The sequence below is a fragment of the Malurus melanocephalus genome, unplaced genomic scaffold, assembly GCF_030028575.1.
Source record: "Malurus melanocephalus ecotype Western Australia unplaced genomic scaffold, MMel_1.1 scaffold_502, whole genome shotgun sequence".
In the NCBI taxonomy this organism is placed as follows: Eukaryota; Metazoa; Chordata; class Aves; order Passeriformes; family Maluridae; genus Malurus; species Malurus melanocephalus.
Genome location: NW_026623734.1, coordinates 415150 through 429740, shown reverse-complemented (window position 1 = coordinate 429740; position 14591 = coordinate 415150).

Sequence of the window (14591 nt, the reverse complement as noted above, 5' to 3'; positions counted from 1 at the left end):
ATTACCTACATCTGTGGTTTGAGTTTTGTTATTTTTTTTTTAAATAAAAGTGACTAAAACATGGCCCTGTGCCTTCTTGGTGATGCCCTCATTTTAAACTGCAATAATGTAATGACAGCAGAGAGTTTGCTGCTCTCATTTGCTCTTTATACATTTTTCAGGGAAAATTGGACTAAGTCAAATTACCACAATATTTTCTTAAAGCATAACTTTTATTTAGTTCCCTAGATTTTCTTCACCTGCTGCATTGACAGTGGTAATAAATATTTACAAGAAATTAAAGCATTTCTTTCAATTAGGATAAAACACTGGGTATAACATCCATCTACTAAATGTATTTGTAGCTGATGAGACTGCATCTCCCAGTGTACAACTCCTTATTTTCTCTTTAGCTGTACTTCAATTTGTGGCACAGATATTTGGGACTTGTAGTCACCACACTCATTAGCACCACAGTAACAAGAATCATTGTGAAAATCAACACTGTTTCATAAATCATTAATGAGTTATTGAGAAGGATCATATTTCACTGTTTGGAACAAAATTCTTTTAGCATTATAGTTATGTTTAAAATTATGATGTGCTTCTCCCCAGCCTATTTTTAGAGAATATTATTTTTGGACAATTTTAATTCTGTTTCCTGTTACAGCTTTAAAAAAGCCTTTAGATGGATTAATTGCCAACAGTATTTCTAAAATAAAATAGAAATCGATGTATGCAAATAAACAGCTTTTTGCCACCTATGCACACTCAGTTATTGCAGGCAGGAGGATGACTTTGTCCAATCTATTCATTAAAACTCAATTTAGAAAATTCCACTCTTAGCCCAATGAAGCTTTTCCCAATGACATCATTTCCCATAAAAAGAGAAAATGGGACTGCAGTCGCTACTGGGATCACATGGCAATTTAACTGCACTTTGGAATCAGCTTCCATCGTAATGGCCATACTCTGTTCAAGCCTGCTGTAATCTCTGCACGCTGAATTGCCCAAYGCTCCTATTAACTCTTTCTGGTATAATGCCAGTGTTTAAACTTCTTTTATTATAAGGTATATGATGAAATAACAGAATTTTGTCTGTGTGTTCCTCTGACAGAGGAATTTTAGTAGCAATATCCAAGGATCACAGAGTCACAGAATAGTGGAAGGGTTGGAAAGAACCTCTGGAGATCACCCAGTCCAACCCCCTGCCCAGTCAGTCACCTGGAGCAGGTGGCACAGGAAYGTGTCCAGGTGGGTTGGGAATGTYTCCAGAGAGTGACACTCCATGGTCTCCCTGGGCAGCTGTTCCAGTGCTCTGCCACCCTCAGTGTAAGAAGTTCTTCCTCATGTTGTGGCGAAAYTTGTTGTGTTTTAGTTCATGGCCTTYTCTCCTCATTCTGTCATTGAGCACCACCAAAAGGATCCCCTCTCAGTCTTCTCCAGACTAAACAGGCCCAGCTCCCCCATCTCTCCTCATAGGAGGGATGCTCCAGACTCCTGACCAYCTTTGTGGCCTCCACTGGACCCTCTCCAGGAGCTCTTTGTCTTTCTCAAACTGAGACCAGAACTGAGCACAGGGCTCCAGRTACGGCCTCACTAGGTAGAGTAGAGGTGGAGGATCACTGTTTTAACTGTGAACTGTTGTATTACACCACTTRGATTTCTTGACTTCTAAACCCTGAACTTCTCTCACCTGAAATCTTGGTTTCAGCTTCCATTACTTACTGTCTCTATCTCTCCTCTCTTATATAGTCTGCCATGATTCTCTGATGTTGGTGGGAAATAATATGTTTGAAGTTACTCTGCAGCCTAAAAGCTGAGAGGCTATGGAGTTCTGTTTTGCTTGGAAGAGGATTTGTATGACCTGGTAATACTCATCTAAATATTAGATGGATAATCAARCTGTTGTCTGGGCTGCCTTGGTTTGGTGGAAGGAGACAGGTGATCATTATTCCCATGTTTTCACTGGTGTCTGGAGCAGGTTGGGTGAGTTCTTGGAAGGTGACTTTTGTCTCTTCTGTAGTTTCTGGGAGTTCAGAAGAAGCTGAGATGACTACTTAGACTAGATCCTTTATTTTTAGATAGCTAAAATTAATTAATTAATTACCTTACACATTAGAGATGCTTAGAGGTAATGTAATCAAATCATATTAATGATATGTGTGACTTGTAATACTGTGATCTTGCCATAATGTTATGTTTGGCTTGGGAAGTACTGATGTCCTGCTCCATCTCTTCTCCAGGGGGCTGCACCTATTTTTGGAATCTCAAAGCCAGATGGATGATTACACTGCAGGCTTTATGTCTTCCTGGTGCTATTCCTGCAACACCCTGGTRTGATGACACCTGCAGGGATCTGCTCAGGCAGCTGTGCCATTGGGAACTCCATAAATGCTGGTACTGTAGCGATGATTAATAATCACATGACATTTAAATCATCAAAAGCACACACCTAGGGAGTATCCTGCATACAAACTGAATTTGTCTGAAGGATGTCACAACGATTTTGGTCTTTTGAAGAACTTCACGTGCAAACGTCCTGCATTCTTGAAACGCAGCTGTTTTGATGTAATTCCCTTTCTGCTGGACTCTTGTAAAATTTCTTCCCAAACTGCCATACTTTGTTGCCTCTGAGACCAGATCCGTGCTCTCCTGATCGCTTTAAAAAACAACTGTTATGATCTCATTTAAAAACCAAATGCTGGTAATTTTCAAACTACAAAATTAGGTACAAAATCATTAGGGCATCACAATGTGGTTTTCTTATTTTAGCTGTAAGAGAAAGCAAGTGATGCTCAGTCATGAGTTTTATTTTTCCAGGGAGAATTTGCTGATGAAAGTAACCTATAATTGAAGAAAATCAGCAAAAGCAAAGTACAGTAAAGACCAAAATATCAATAGAAGTAAAATCCTTTCATRCTGAAAATTAATAAAAAGCATATTAAAAATAGAAACATAATAAAAATACAAAGCATGTAAAAATAAGGACAATAAAAATGCAAAGCTTAATAAATATAAGCATAATGCAAAATAAAGCATTTAAAATGCAAGCATATAAAATATATTTATATAAATTAATATAAGAGAAAATGGAGAATAAAGGTAATATATTTGCCATTAATAAAAATTAGTAARTATAAATATTATTAATATTCTAGAATATTGGGGAGAGGTTGCCCCTCCATTTTTCTCTTTTTTGCATGTGAAATGCRGAAAAAGCACCTTCCAATTTCTTCAAAAGCCCAAATTAAGATGACAAAAATGCAGGCAACTCAGGAAAAGAAATTTCGTTTKTTGAGGTTTTCAGAGCTCATCTACAAAACACCTGCATTTCACGTGGTTCCTTTTATCTGTAGCAAAATGTCACCAAAGACTTGGTAGCCAGGAAAATCTGTTTTTTGTGTGAAACTGGGAATTTAAAAAAGAATGTAAGTATAGTCTACAGGCATTTTAAAGAAAATGGGAAACAAGGGGGAAAAAGAAAATCATTTAAATAGTGATTTTTTTTGCCCCCTCAATTTATAACCTCTGCTGCCTCAGTAGTTGAAATGGAAAAGTCTTGCTAGAAAGCTTTGTGTGTCGTGAACTTGTTATGGAAAAAGGGACAAAATAACCACCATGCATGATGTCTGACGAAGCRCTGGCATGGCTTGCCTGGCTATGCCAATTCATTTTGGCCCCTGTCCCTGAGCTCTCCACCAGTTCTACAGCAGCACAATGCATATGGTCTCTTTGGGACCATCTGTGCTCCTCTGCAGCACAGAAACCTTCAATCAGCTTAAAGCCACGTTAACAGACAACRCAAGTTGATTTGAAGTATTCTAAAAGCTGGCTCAGATTAATACACAACAGGACTCCAACAGGAATACCTTCCACAGCTCTTTCTCATGTGGAGGGATTCATTTCATTTAATCTTCATCCCTGCCTTTGTCTGTGGTATTCAATCTCTCGAAGTCTGATTTTCTTGACAAAATCTTCTTTTGCTACAAGACAAGCTGTGAAGCAAAGAACACCCAGAATATTTTATTGGCCAGGTTTTCACCTCTTCCCTTCATTAAATGCTCTTTCTTCAAAATGTGAGGGCACGTGGAAGTTGCTGTTTCTGTTTGCTCTGAGTCCATGCAGGAAGGCCTCRCTGTGTCCTCACTGGAGTTGGTGACAAAGTTGCCACTGACCTCAGTGTTGTCCAGGATCAGTCCCTCAGTCATAAGCATGTTGTAAAAACCATTCTTACCCAGCCAACTGTAATGGGYCTGCCCACAACTGTGGTTGTTTAACCTAAAAATTAGCTTGGCAATCAGAGCTGAAATTACATGTCAGACTGTGATGCATGAGAATACTCCATCCTGAGTCATCAAGAGTCTTATGATGCTCCTGAGGGGTTYGTAATTATTAACATCCAGGCAAGAAATTCTGAAATTCGATAAAGACTGGAATTTCCAGATGTGAGGGGGATTAGTTCTGATGAGAGGATAAGATTTATATTCTGTAAACTCACTTTTTTTTCTTTTGTCTTACCAGTCCTTTCCTTATTTCAATAGTCCTATCTAGTTATCTTTGTAGAGCCAAATACTACTTAGGTTTTGCTACATTCATTCACATAAATCTGTTTAATCAGTTGTCTGTTTTAACAAGCTGATAGCTGGAACAGAGCTGAGGAGATGAATTTTTTGTGTCAATTAAATAGTTAAATTAAACTAAAAGCAACATGTCAGAATCAAGACATGGAGATATTTGAAATCCAAACATTACTCAATATTTTGCAAAATAGGTTTTCCACAGTACCAAGGGTTGTAGACAGCCCCAGATTTAAAGGATAATCCCGGTCTGGAGMTGGATTTTGCCTCCCGTGCCTTTTTTAATTTGACAGTAAAACCAAAGTTTAAATATAGTTTCATTACATAGGTGCTGAGAKGGTATGACTAAGAAGTAAATACATTGTTTCATGTTTGCTGGCATAAGTGACATGGTAAAAATGGGTATGAGATCACAAATTCCATGTGTTGGCTTTCTTAGGAAAGTGAAACAAGCAGTAATTTGGCTTTTTAGTATTTTTATGACAACCCTCACCCAGAATGATCATGCTCTGTTTCTCTGGGGATGGTGCAGAACAAAATACTAGCAACTTAGTGAGCAGTTCAAGCCCAGAGTTTGAGGAGAAGGAGCCTATCAGGAAAGGAAAATCTTGTATTGCAGGTCACATTAGCATATGTTCTTTTGGAGAACATTTATGTGCAAGTAATGTGATGGCGCTTCRTATCAGAGGATTACTCAAAACATGGATGCTACTTGGAGATAATCCAAGTCTCCACCCTAACCAGAAAGGTATCCTTCCTTCTCAGAAAATTTCAGTTAATCCAATGGATTAGGAAAACAGCTACTTCTTGAGGGATTGTGAATGTGCTTTCTTTGAAGGATTTTAAGCATGTTTGTTTCCTTCCTTGTTTTCTTTCTTTGTAGTATATAATGTATTCGTTAAGATAAATCTGTTTGCATTCTCTTTGTGTGTGTAAAGGCATTCACTATATTTTTACAAAGTAGTTTTTTTCATTTTTTAACCTTCATAGGAATAATCAAAATAATTGGCTAGTACTTGACATTTGTTGTGCTGTAATTACTCCCTTGTGTTGTTTCACTCTGTTTCATGTTCCAAGATAAATAATAGGATCCCTTGCAAGAGACAAGATAAGGGAGAGGGAAAAAGCTTGTCTTGCAAAGAAAAATGATGAGGTGAAAAAGGGAAAGCAGTGGCCATGTTAATTCACAGCAGTCTGCTGAAAACAGGATTGGGACCATTAGCTCACTCTACAGAGGTCACAAGACTGCCATTCTATGACATAAATTTCAATTATTATAGACAGTGTCTCAACATGAAAGCATCAGTTGACCTGAGCTGAACCCACRTTAGACAAGAGGCTTGTTTCCAATAACACTTGGCAAATGGAAATTTTCCTGCAATACAAACTAAAAAGTGGAGTTACATCCCCCAGAGCACTGAGCAAAACCCCTGCTCTGCTGGTGACTCTGTGGACAGGATTTCTGAAAACTCAAGAGAACTCAAGAGATCTAACTGCAGAGACAACCTATTGAGAAACTCACTGTAAAAAAAAAAAAAAAAACAAAACGATTTTTATTGTCACCTACAAGAATGAAGTTTAGTTTCTTTTCCGAACACAAATCCTTTCAAGTTAAGCTTAAGATTTCCACTGACTCGAGTGAATCTGGATTGAGTTTAAATTTCTSATTTGCTCAGGGAAGCATTAGAACTGTCAAAGTAACTTCTATCAGGCTAAGCTGGATTAATGATACAGTAGTCACTTACCATAAAATCATGGAAGAATTTTGGTTGGAAGGAACTTCTGGAGGTCACTTAGTTYAATTCCTGGTGCAAAGCAGGTCCAAAAGAGGAGTTGCTTAGGTTTTTGTCCAGCTGAGCCATAGAACCATGGAGTATCCTGAGGACAGGATCATTGAGTCCAGCTCCTGGTCCTGCACAGAACAACCCCAGGAATTCCACCATGTGCCYAAGAGCWTTCCTAAATATTCCCTGAGCTCTGTCAGGCTTCACCCTCTAYGTGAAGAACCTTTTCCTAACATCCAACCTAAATATCTTTGAGAATGGAAATTCCACCTGACTGGGCACTCATTTTTGTGTTTCCCATCAAAATTACAGTTACAGTTACAATCTGCATTGTCTCTTATCACTATACATCTCTGAAAAGMGTCTGTGATTGAAGGCAGCAATAAAATCTCCCCTTATCCTTCTCCTCTTACAGCTGAACAAAGAGTTCTTGGAGTGTCTCTTCACCTTGGTTGGCCTCCACTGCACTTTCTCCAAGAATTTCTCCAACTATTTCTCCAAGAAATCTCCAMTTCTCAAGAATTCACTTACCCAGGGCAGGTAACAGAGCTTTGATTTAAATACCTGTGGCCAGGATCTTGCCTGTTGCTGTGACATGTGAAATGCTTTTTAACAACATTAAAACCCCCACCCATCCAAAATAAACCATCATTGTCTTTTGTGACTCTCCTGAACCTCTTTGGGTTGACACATGTGCTACCACACTTCTCTGCCGGATCCTGGGCAGTGCAGGAAGCATTTTCAAATGCTCGTATCTGAGCAGTCTTAGAGCTTCTTTTTCTTGGTTTTGGATACCAGGAAGGAACTGCTGGAGTACCAGGTGCACCAAAMTTCCCTTCTCCCAATGCCAGCATGTCCTGTCCTTCACCTGATTAAGAAAGGACTGTGCTTTAATTCACTTCTCTGACACCCAGGGACTTTCCCAGATAATTAAATCAGCTCTTTGTTTTACRGTGTTGCTGGAATGGGTGCTAATATTTAGCCACTGTAGCTCCTTACCTGTAAATCTCTTTTGAATATGTGCTGTCTGAGCAGGACTACTGCCTCTGGCTTTTGTTAGCTGAGATACACAGAAAAACCCCATCCCCAGCAGCCTATGCTTCCAGAGCTCCTTACATAATATCTTCATTAAAATGCCAATCAMAGGGTGCTGCTAAGAGCCAGATCAGACTGGGATCAGCTTTTTAGGCCATGTTCACTTCTAGACTTTTTGCTTGAGAAATTCCACAGGTTCACATGCTTGATTATGCAATTATTTTCTTGAATTCGCTTAAAAAAYTGCTCCCATGCTGAGTTCACAGCCCCAAAGCTGATCTTCATTATGATTCATATTCTGATAGTAAAAGGTTAAGAAAGAGAAATCTGGATTTTTCTCTTAAAAGGGTTTGTTGGTAGTGAAAAATCTACGGTATTTTGTGTTTTGCTTTGGGAAGACCAGCAGAGGGGGCCTAAACCAGAGAGTAAACCCCGTCCCAGATTTGTGCTGGAACTGTGAACAATRTCAGTGTTAAAAACCCAAACCAGCCCCACTTTATTTTAGTTCTCTATTAAAACCAAAGAGGAGTACACTGATGAAAAGGAAGGGAAAGTAGCTGTCTTAGGAAAACTGCACTATTAAGAAGCTGTCCAAAAAGTAGCACTAATAAGGGGAAAAATAATTTGTGATTAGGAAAGAAATTTTAATTGCATGATTCTGTCATTGGCTAACAGCCACTAAAGGATGGTTCCCTAAAGTAACTTCTCATGGGTTATGGAAGACATTCCCTCCATAAGATACTCCTTAAGAATCTCCTTAAGAWACTTGTAAGAATCAGAATGTAAATAACAATGATAATGTCTGTCTCTTCATTACCAGGAAATCGTTTATTCTGTAGCAAGAAAGCTGTTCCTTTAAAGCAAAACACAATCAAGAATCAAGAATTTCTGTCTTGACTCCCACTAATGTTTCATTTGAATAAATATAAAGAATTTTCTAGAAATAATGTCATACAAACAAAATGCCATTATCACCAAATGGGGTTTTCTTCAATTYACCTGAACATGTTCTGTATTTCTGTTATTTAAATAAACACAGGTAATTTAGTCACACCCCTAATGTAAACTAAAAAAAAGTATGTTATGAAAAGGAAATGGATAATATGACTCAAAGAYTCTGGGTTCCATCACTGTCCCATCGTAATAAACAAATTTTATCTTCATATAGTTGGCCYATCTCATGCAGAAAAGGCTGGAGTTTTTCTGGATTTCTCTTTTTATTATTTCTCTGAGTAAAAGTGCTTTTAATGTCAATAAACAGGAAGAGACATCAAAATAGAGTGGTCTGGAGGAATGTGCATGCCTCAGGCAGACCTGACTAGAGTTCACCTTCATGTGAAGGACACATCTGGATCRCTGAAGTCACAATAAAGTATCCGGTTAGGCTGGGGAGGGAGACTTGATGTGCAGAGATCTTTGTCTGGAGGCACACACAGTCCTTTAAAAGCACCATGCCTCTTTTAAACAGATACAGTTAATGCAGGTGTCAGTGAACGCTCACAGAGCACTTTGCAAACAAAACCCAAAAGACAAGCAATTTATAATCAAATTGAAAAGTCATGGATACGAAATTGGGAAGAAGGGCAGGGGCCAAGTATAGCTGCAGGTGGCTGGGATCACTAGAAGAGTTTTACTGCTCCAAACACAAGAGTCACACCAGGCACAGGTGAAAAATGGTTCTTGGTTCTTATATTGAGGAAATCCTGCCCAAGACATATCACTAAAAGTCTCTGACCAACAACCAGGAGTCATCTACTTCTGTGTCTGAAGACAGTCCTAATTTTGTCCTGGTTATCTGAATAAACATTGTCTTACCCCTGTGTATTTTATMTTGCTATTTTGTATTTTTCTGTGATGTTCTGCTGTTAGGTTTTTCTATATATTTTTCTATTTTTTTTTTCTGAGGGAGTAAATAAGTATAGGGAGGGGAGAGGAGGAGAGAATCATTTACTCACAGTTACRCTTGCCTTAACTAAACTGTTGTAAAGACTTGTGTAACCCCTTTGCTCCACCTTTGCTAGTTAGTAAAACAATCTTTGAGCTYTCTAGTACTGAGACCAGCCGGACTGACCTGGCTTGTGTGTGTAAGTGATGTCTCTCAGACATACCCCACATTCCCTGGGATGATATCCGTGTGCAAAGCCATACCAGGAATCTCAGTGCAAGATCAGAAGTACAGATGACCAGATACCAGTGTATGACTCCACACCCTGCCCCCATTTTATTGACTGGTTCAGGTGCAGCTTGTTCTGGCAAAAAGAAGTGCAGTTTCACTAGTTTACCTTCTATTGCTTGGGAGCAGTGGATGGCAGATATATTTTGTTTTATGAATGGATACAAGACACAGTATTTCAACTTGTCCTAATTGCTCAGCCTGGAGAAAGGAAGGCTTCAGGGAGCCCCTTAGTGCCTAAAGGGGCTCCAAGAGAGCTGGAGAGGGACTTTGGACAAGGGTCCAGAGTGAGGATAAGGGGAAATGGCTTTAAACTGACAGAGGTTAGATTAGATTTTGGGAAGAAATTCTTCCCTGTGAGGGTGGTGAGATGCTAGCACAGGTTACCCACAGAAGCTGTGGCTGCCCCATCACTGGAAGTGTTCCAGGCCAGACTGGATGGGGCTCTGAAAAACTTTGTCTAGTAGGAGGCAACCCTGCCCATGGCAGAGGCCTTGGAACRAGAGGATGTTTAAGRTCCCTTCCAAACCAAACCATTCTATGATAATTACAGCTAGGCTTCATGTTTCAAATTGATGGGAGCTCACACACACAAGTGTAACTAGACTAAGTGAAATGAAATGGATACAAGTCATAAGCAAAATCAAGGAATGATTTGAAGGAAGAAAAGACTGGAATTATTTTCTTCAGGTCTCTAAATTGCCTGGGAAAGGCAGCAGGCAGAAGGGGCTGTGTGCGAAAAAACCTGATGGTGGAACAACATGCTAAAAGCTGAAATGAGAGGCAATTAGAGAAGCTACAAAAGCAGAGATTTAAGTGCTGAAAACCTCAGAGACTCGAACTCAAGAATGTAACCTTAGTGCAGAAAGCTGAGGAGCTYGTGCTGTTTGTAAGCAACTGGAAAAATTTCATTGACATAGCATCAGCAGAAGTGTACCTTGAATCAGCATCAGATCACAATGATTGCCACATTGTAAAGGCTCAAATGCATGCTTCTTACCTAGGATACAGTTCTAGGCTTTCAGTAAATGCTATTACAAAAGAGATGACGCTTCCTGAAATAGTAATTTGCAGTTAAACAAGGTATRAAATAAAACCAGTAGAAGGAAGGTATATATCCATTTTCTGCTCAGATGGATCTATGTAGAAATAAATTTTTGGCACTTGATTACATKTACATGGGACTGTCTTTGCCTGGACGTGTGTTTGTCTCCTTTTCAGGCAACTCTAAGCCACATGCACAGGTTACACCCTGAAGCAGATAGAATGGAGGCATGGCCTTACTTCACTTGCATTCATTTCACGACAGATTCTCCCTAAAGTTTTGTTTTCCTGAACAAAACAAAGCAAAGAGCTTTTCTCCTYGTAAAGTGTTCTGTTTTGCTCATGGTGAAAGAGAAAATATAGGAAAAGGGCGCTCTACTTACTGGTGTTCATTTTAGTGTTACTGTTCTCTCATAAATAATTCARTGAAGTAAGAGTGTTTTTCAAATCTATGTTTTACACAGACACTGAAATAATCTCAGATAATTGCACAGGAGCTTTATTCACTCTAACGWGGATCAAAGAAATTGCATCACAGCACTGTGGAAAATACTCACACCCATGCTCTCACAGTATTATTAGCAGGGCTGGCAGCGAGTCATGTGAGGGCCACCTTGTGAACATTCCAAGAGGAAGCACTTTCACCCATAAATTTGCGAAAATTTACTCATTTTACACAATCACAGAATGGTTTGGGTTGGCAGGAACTCGAGAGACCATCCAGTTCCAACTCCAACTTCCACTATCCCAGGTTGCTCCAAGCCCCATCCAACCTGGCCTGGACACTTCCAAGGCTGGGYCAGCTTTACCACACTCACAAAGAAGAATTCTTCTTAATACCTAACCTAATTCTGCCTTTTTTCAGTTTAAACTGTTGCCCCTTGTTCACACCACTACATGCCTTCTAACTTGTCTGACTTTGTGGTTTTTATCAGCTCCTTTGTATATTAAAAAAATCACAATAAGGTCTCCATGGAGCCCTCTCTTCTCCAGGCTGAACACCTGCAACTCTCCCAGCTTTTTGCTGTAGGAGAGGTGCCCCAGCCCTCTGACCATTTTCATGGCTCTCCTCTGAACTGCTCCAACAGGCCCACACCCTTTTTGTCCTAGAAATCCAGAGCTGGACACAGTCCTTAAGTTGAGGTCTCAGCAGTGCAGAACAGAGGGCGAAAATGTGGGCTTCAAGCTCACATTGCTGGCTCACATACAATTTTTCACCCACCATTATCCCCAAATCTTTCTCCTCAGGAGAGAGGACTCAGCCCTTCCATCCCCCATTTCCTCTTCTGCGCAAGGTGTTCTCAATACTGCACAGATGAAGAAAAATAAAAAAACATATAGAAAAAGCAATCAAATCAGATATCTGCTATATTGCTTTAGACACAGAAGGGGGCTTATCTAGCTTTTATTTACACTAAGTCTGTCAATATAATTTGTGTGACTCTTGAGAATAAGGCTCGTTATCATATTATGTGCTGAGTTTAATTGACCTGTTATCTGCTGCCACCGAGACAGCGGGGGAACRTCAGTAAGGTTCATGGAGGGTGTAGAACAAGACTGTGACCCCCCACATCAGTAACTCTTTGTTGGTTTGTTTTCAGAGCCTTGTGCTCCAGTTTTACATTGACTCTCGAACTTCCCAGCTGCAGTTAAGCACTTTGTGCAGATACCAGAATGTGTTTGCTGAACTCCAAAGTGCTGCCTGCATCAGCCCCAGGGCAAAGTGCAGCAGAGCTRTCATTCATGCTGCTGATGTTCAGGCTGACTTTGGTTGACTTTTAAAAGCTGCTAGCAGTGATGGCCTCTTCAGAAAGTGAAAATTAGYGTGGAAACTAAGTTCAGGTATTATAAGTTGAAATTTTTTTAGGTTTTCATTGGAAACTAAGATGTTGGTCAAATCCAACATCCAAGGGTTCTGCTACGATGTGATTCTTACAGAAATAGAATCATTAAGGTTGGAAAAGACCTCCAAGATCATTGTGTCCAACCTCTGACCAAACACCACCTTCCCACACAAAAATTCACTTCTTTAATTTTTTTTTTTTTTTTTTTTTTTTTTTTTTTTTTTTTGCGGGAAGAGTATATTTTACTCAGTTTTGCTGTAAAAGAAAGGTTGAAGCACAGAGTTAACAGGATAAATTCTCTGCACTAACCAATCACAAGATGCTGGAACTTCATCACAAGATGCTTGTGAACTTCTCCTACTCCTCTTTCCTGTGTTCAGCCTGAGCTGCTGTATTCCTGTGTCTTGGGGATAGCTGGAAAAAGCCCCACTGGGAATACTTCTGCAGCTGCAGTGTACATCCTTTTCCAACTTTATACTGCCTGTTTGRGTGTGTTGTGGTGCAAAGCTCCACGATCATGTGTGCACCACCTGCATTTAGCACAAGGAGGAAACAAGACCCAGAAAACACTTTAAATTACTTGCTATTTATTGATATTATTTATATTTTCTATGACATTGAGGTTCCATTACACTGTACATTGCACTAACACAAGATAAATAGTTCTCAACTCAGTAAAACAGGAGAAAACAGAGGAATATAATTAATAGCTGGTACCTACAGCAGTGTAATTGTGAACAGTCAGAGTTCTGTGACTTCTCTTCTAAGCTCCAAAGGCCTGTTTTAATTCTAAGCCACCACAATAATTTAATTTACAATTATTGGTTTGGACATGGTCAGTRTTTGGGTGTATTTACAGAAACAATGTATGTTGATGGTGTATTTTTATTTTCTGTTATCTTTCCCTTGATGTATGGATTAGTTTTGGACAGATTTGCTGAAAAATCAGTAAGAACCTAAAGGTTCAAAGGTGGACCATGGCTGTGTTTTGCCTCAAAAAGCTGTAATGCAAATTTTATGGTAATTCTGGAGGTGATTCATGCATTCTCCGCTCACTGGTGGAGCTGTAACAGACTGAGCAGCTGCGTGTGGTAAAGAGCCATCCTGTGCTTCRTCTTCTGACAGCTCAGGGGCCTCAGCCTGTGAGATTTTGGGAACAGGATGTATGTCCTGTCCCGCATAAGCTCTGCATGCGTTTGTGTGATGTATGGTGAGGAGCCAGGAATTACTGTGGGTTACCCTTTTCRCAGAATCATGGAATGGTTTAGTTTGGAAGGCAGCTTAAAGTTCCAAYCCTGCTGTGCCATGGGCAAGGGATACCTTTTGCTATCCCAGGTTGCTCCAAGCCCCATCCAGCCTGGCCTGGAACACTGCCAGGGATGGGGCAGCCACAGCTTCTGTGGGCAGAGGGGGRCAGCRCCTCCCCACYCTCACAGGGAAGAATTCCTTCCTAATACCTAATCTAAACCTATMTTTAAGCTTAAGGCCATTCCCTCATGTCCTATCACTGCATGTCCTTGTAAAAGGTCTCTGTCCAGCCTCCTTTTGGCATCTGTACCTCCTTTTGGGAAAGACTTCTGTACATCAAAGCAGTAAGAACAGAGTTTTTCACCTCTGCACCTAAGCACCAATAAATCTGTGGTGAAGAGCAGTAGATGAGTGTTGTGATGACCAGAAAAGCTGTGGTGCCTGGTGTTTTCAGCACTTGTGGGTGCCCACCACCACAAATTTTGGAGCCCAAAGTCTCAAAGATTGGCAGGAGTAGATGCATGTGAACATCAGGTTCACATTCACAGATGGTGAAGCAGGAGGCACGTCCAAGGGCAGCATTCCTGCAGGAACCTGGCTGGAAAGGATGTGACCCTGTCACACGGGCCGGGAGTGGCTGCAGCTGGGCTGGAAGCCCTMGGACAGCTCCAGAGGGGAAAGGAATCACCCGTGTCTCCAAAGGACGGYCACGAGGCTCTCCAGGAAAACGGGCCCTGGATTTCGTTCTCTGAGCAGTTTGGTCTGTGCACACCGAAGCCAARCCTTGGATGCGGTCCCGCTGCCCGGGACGTGCGGTGGGCAGCGCTCTTTGCAGCGGGGAAAGGCCTGGCTGCCCTGGCTGCCCTGGGGGCACGGCGAGGAGGGAAAACAAAGGGCCCCGCTC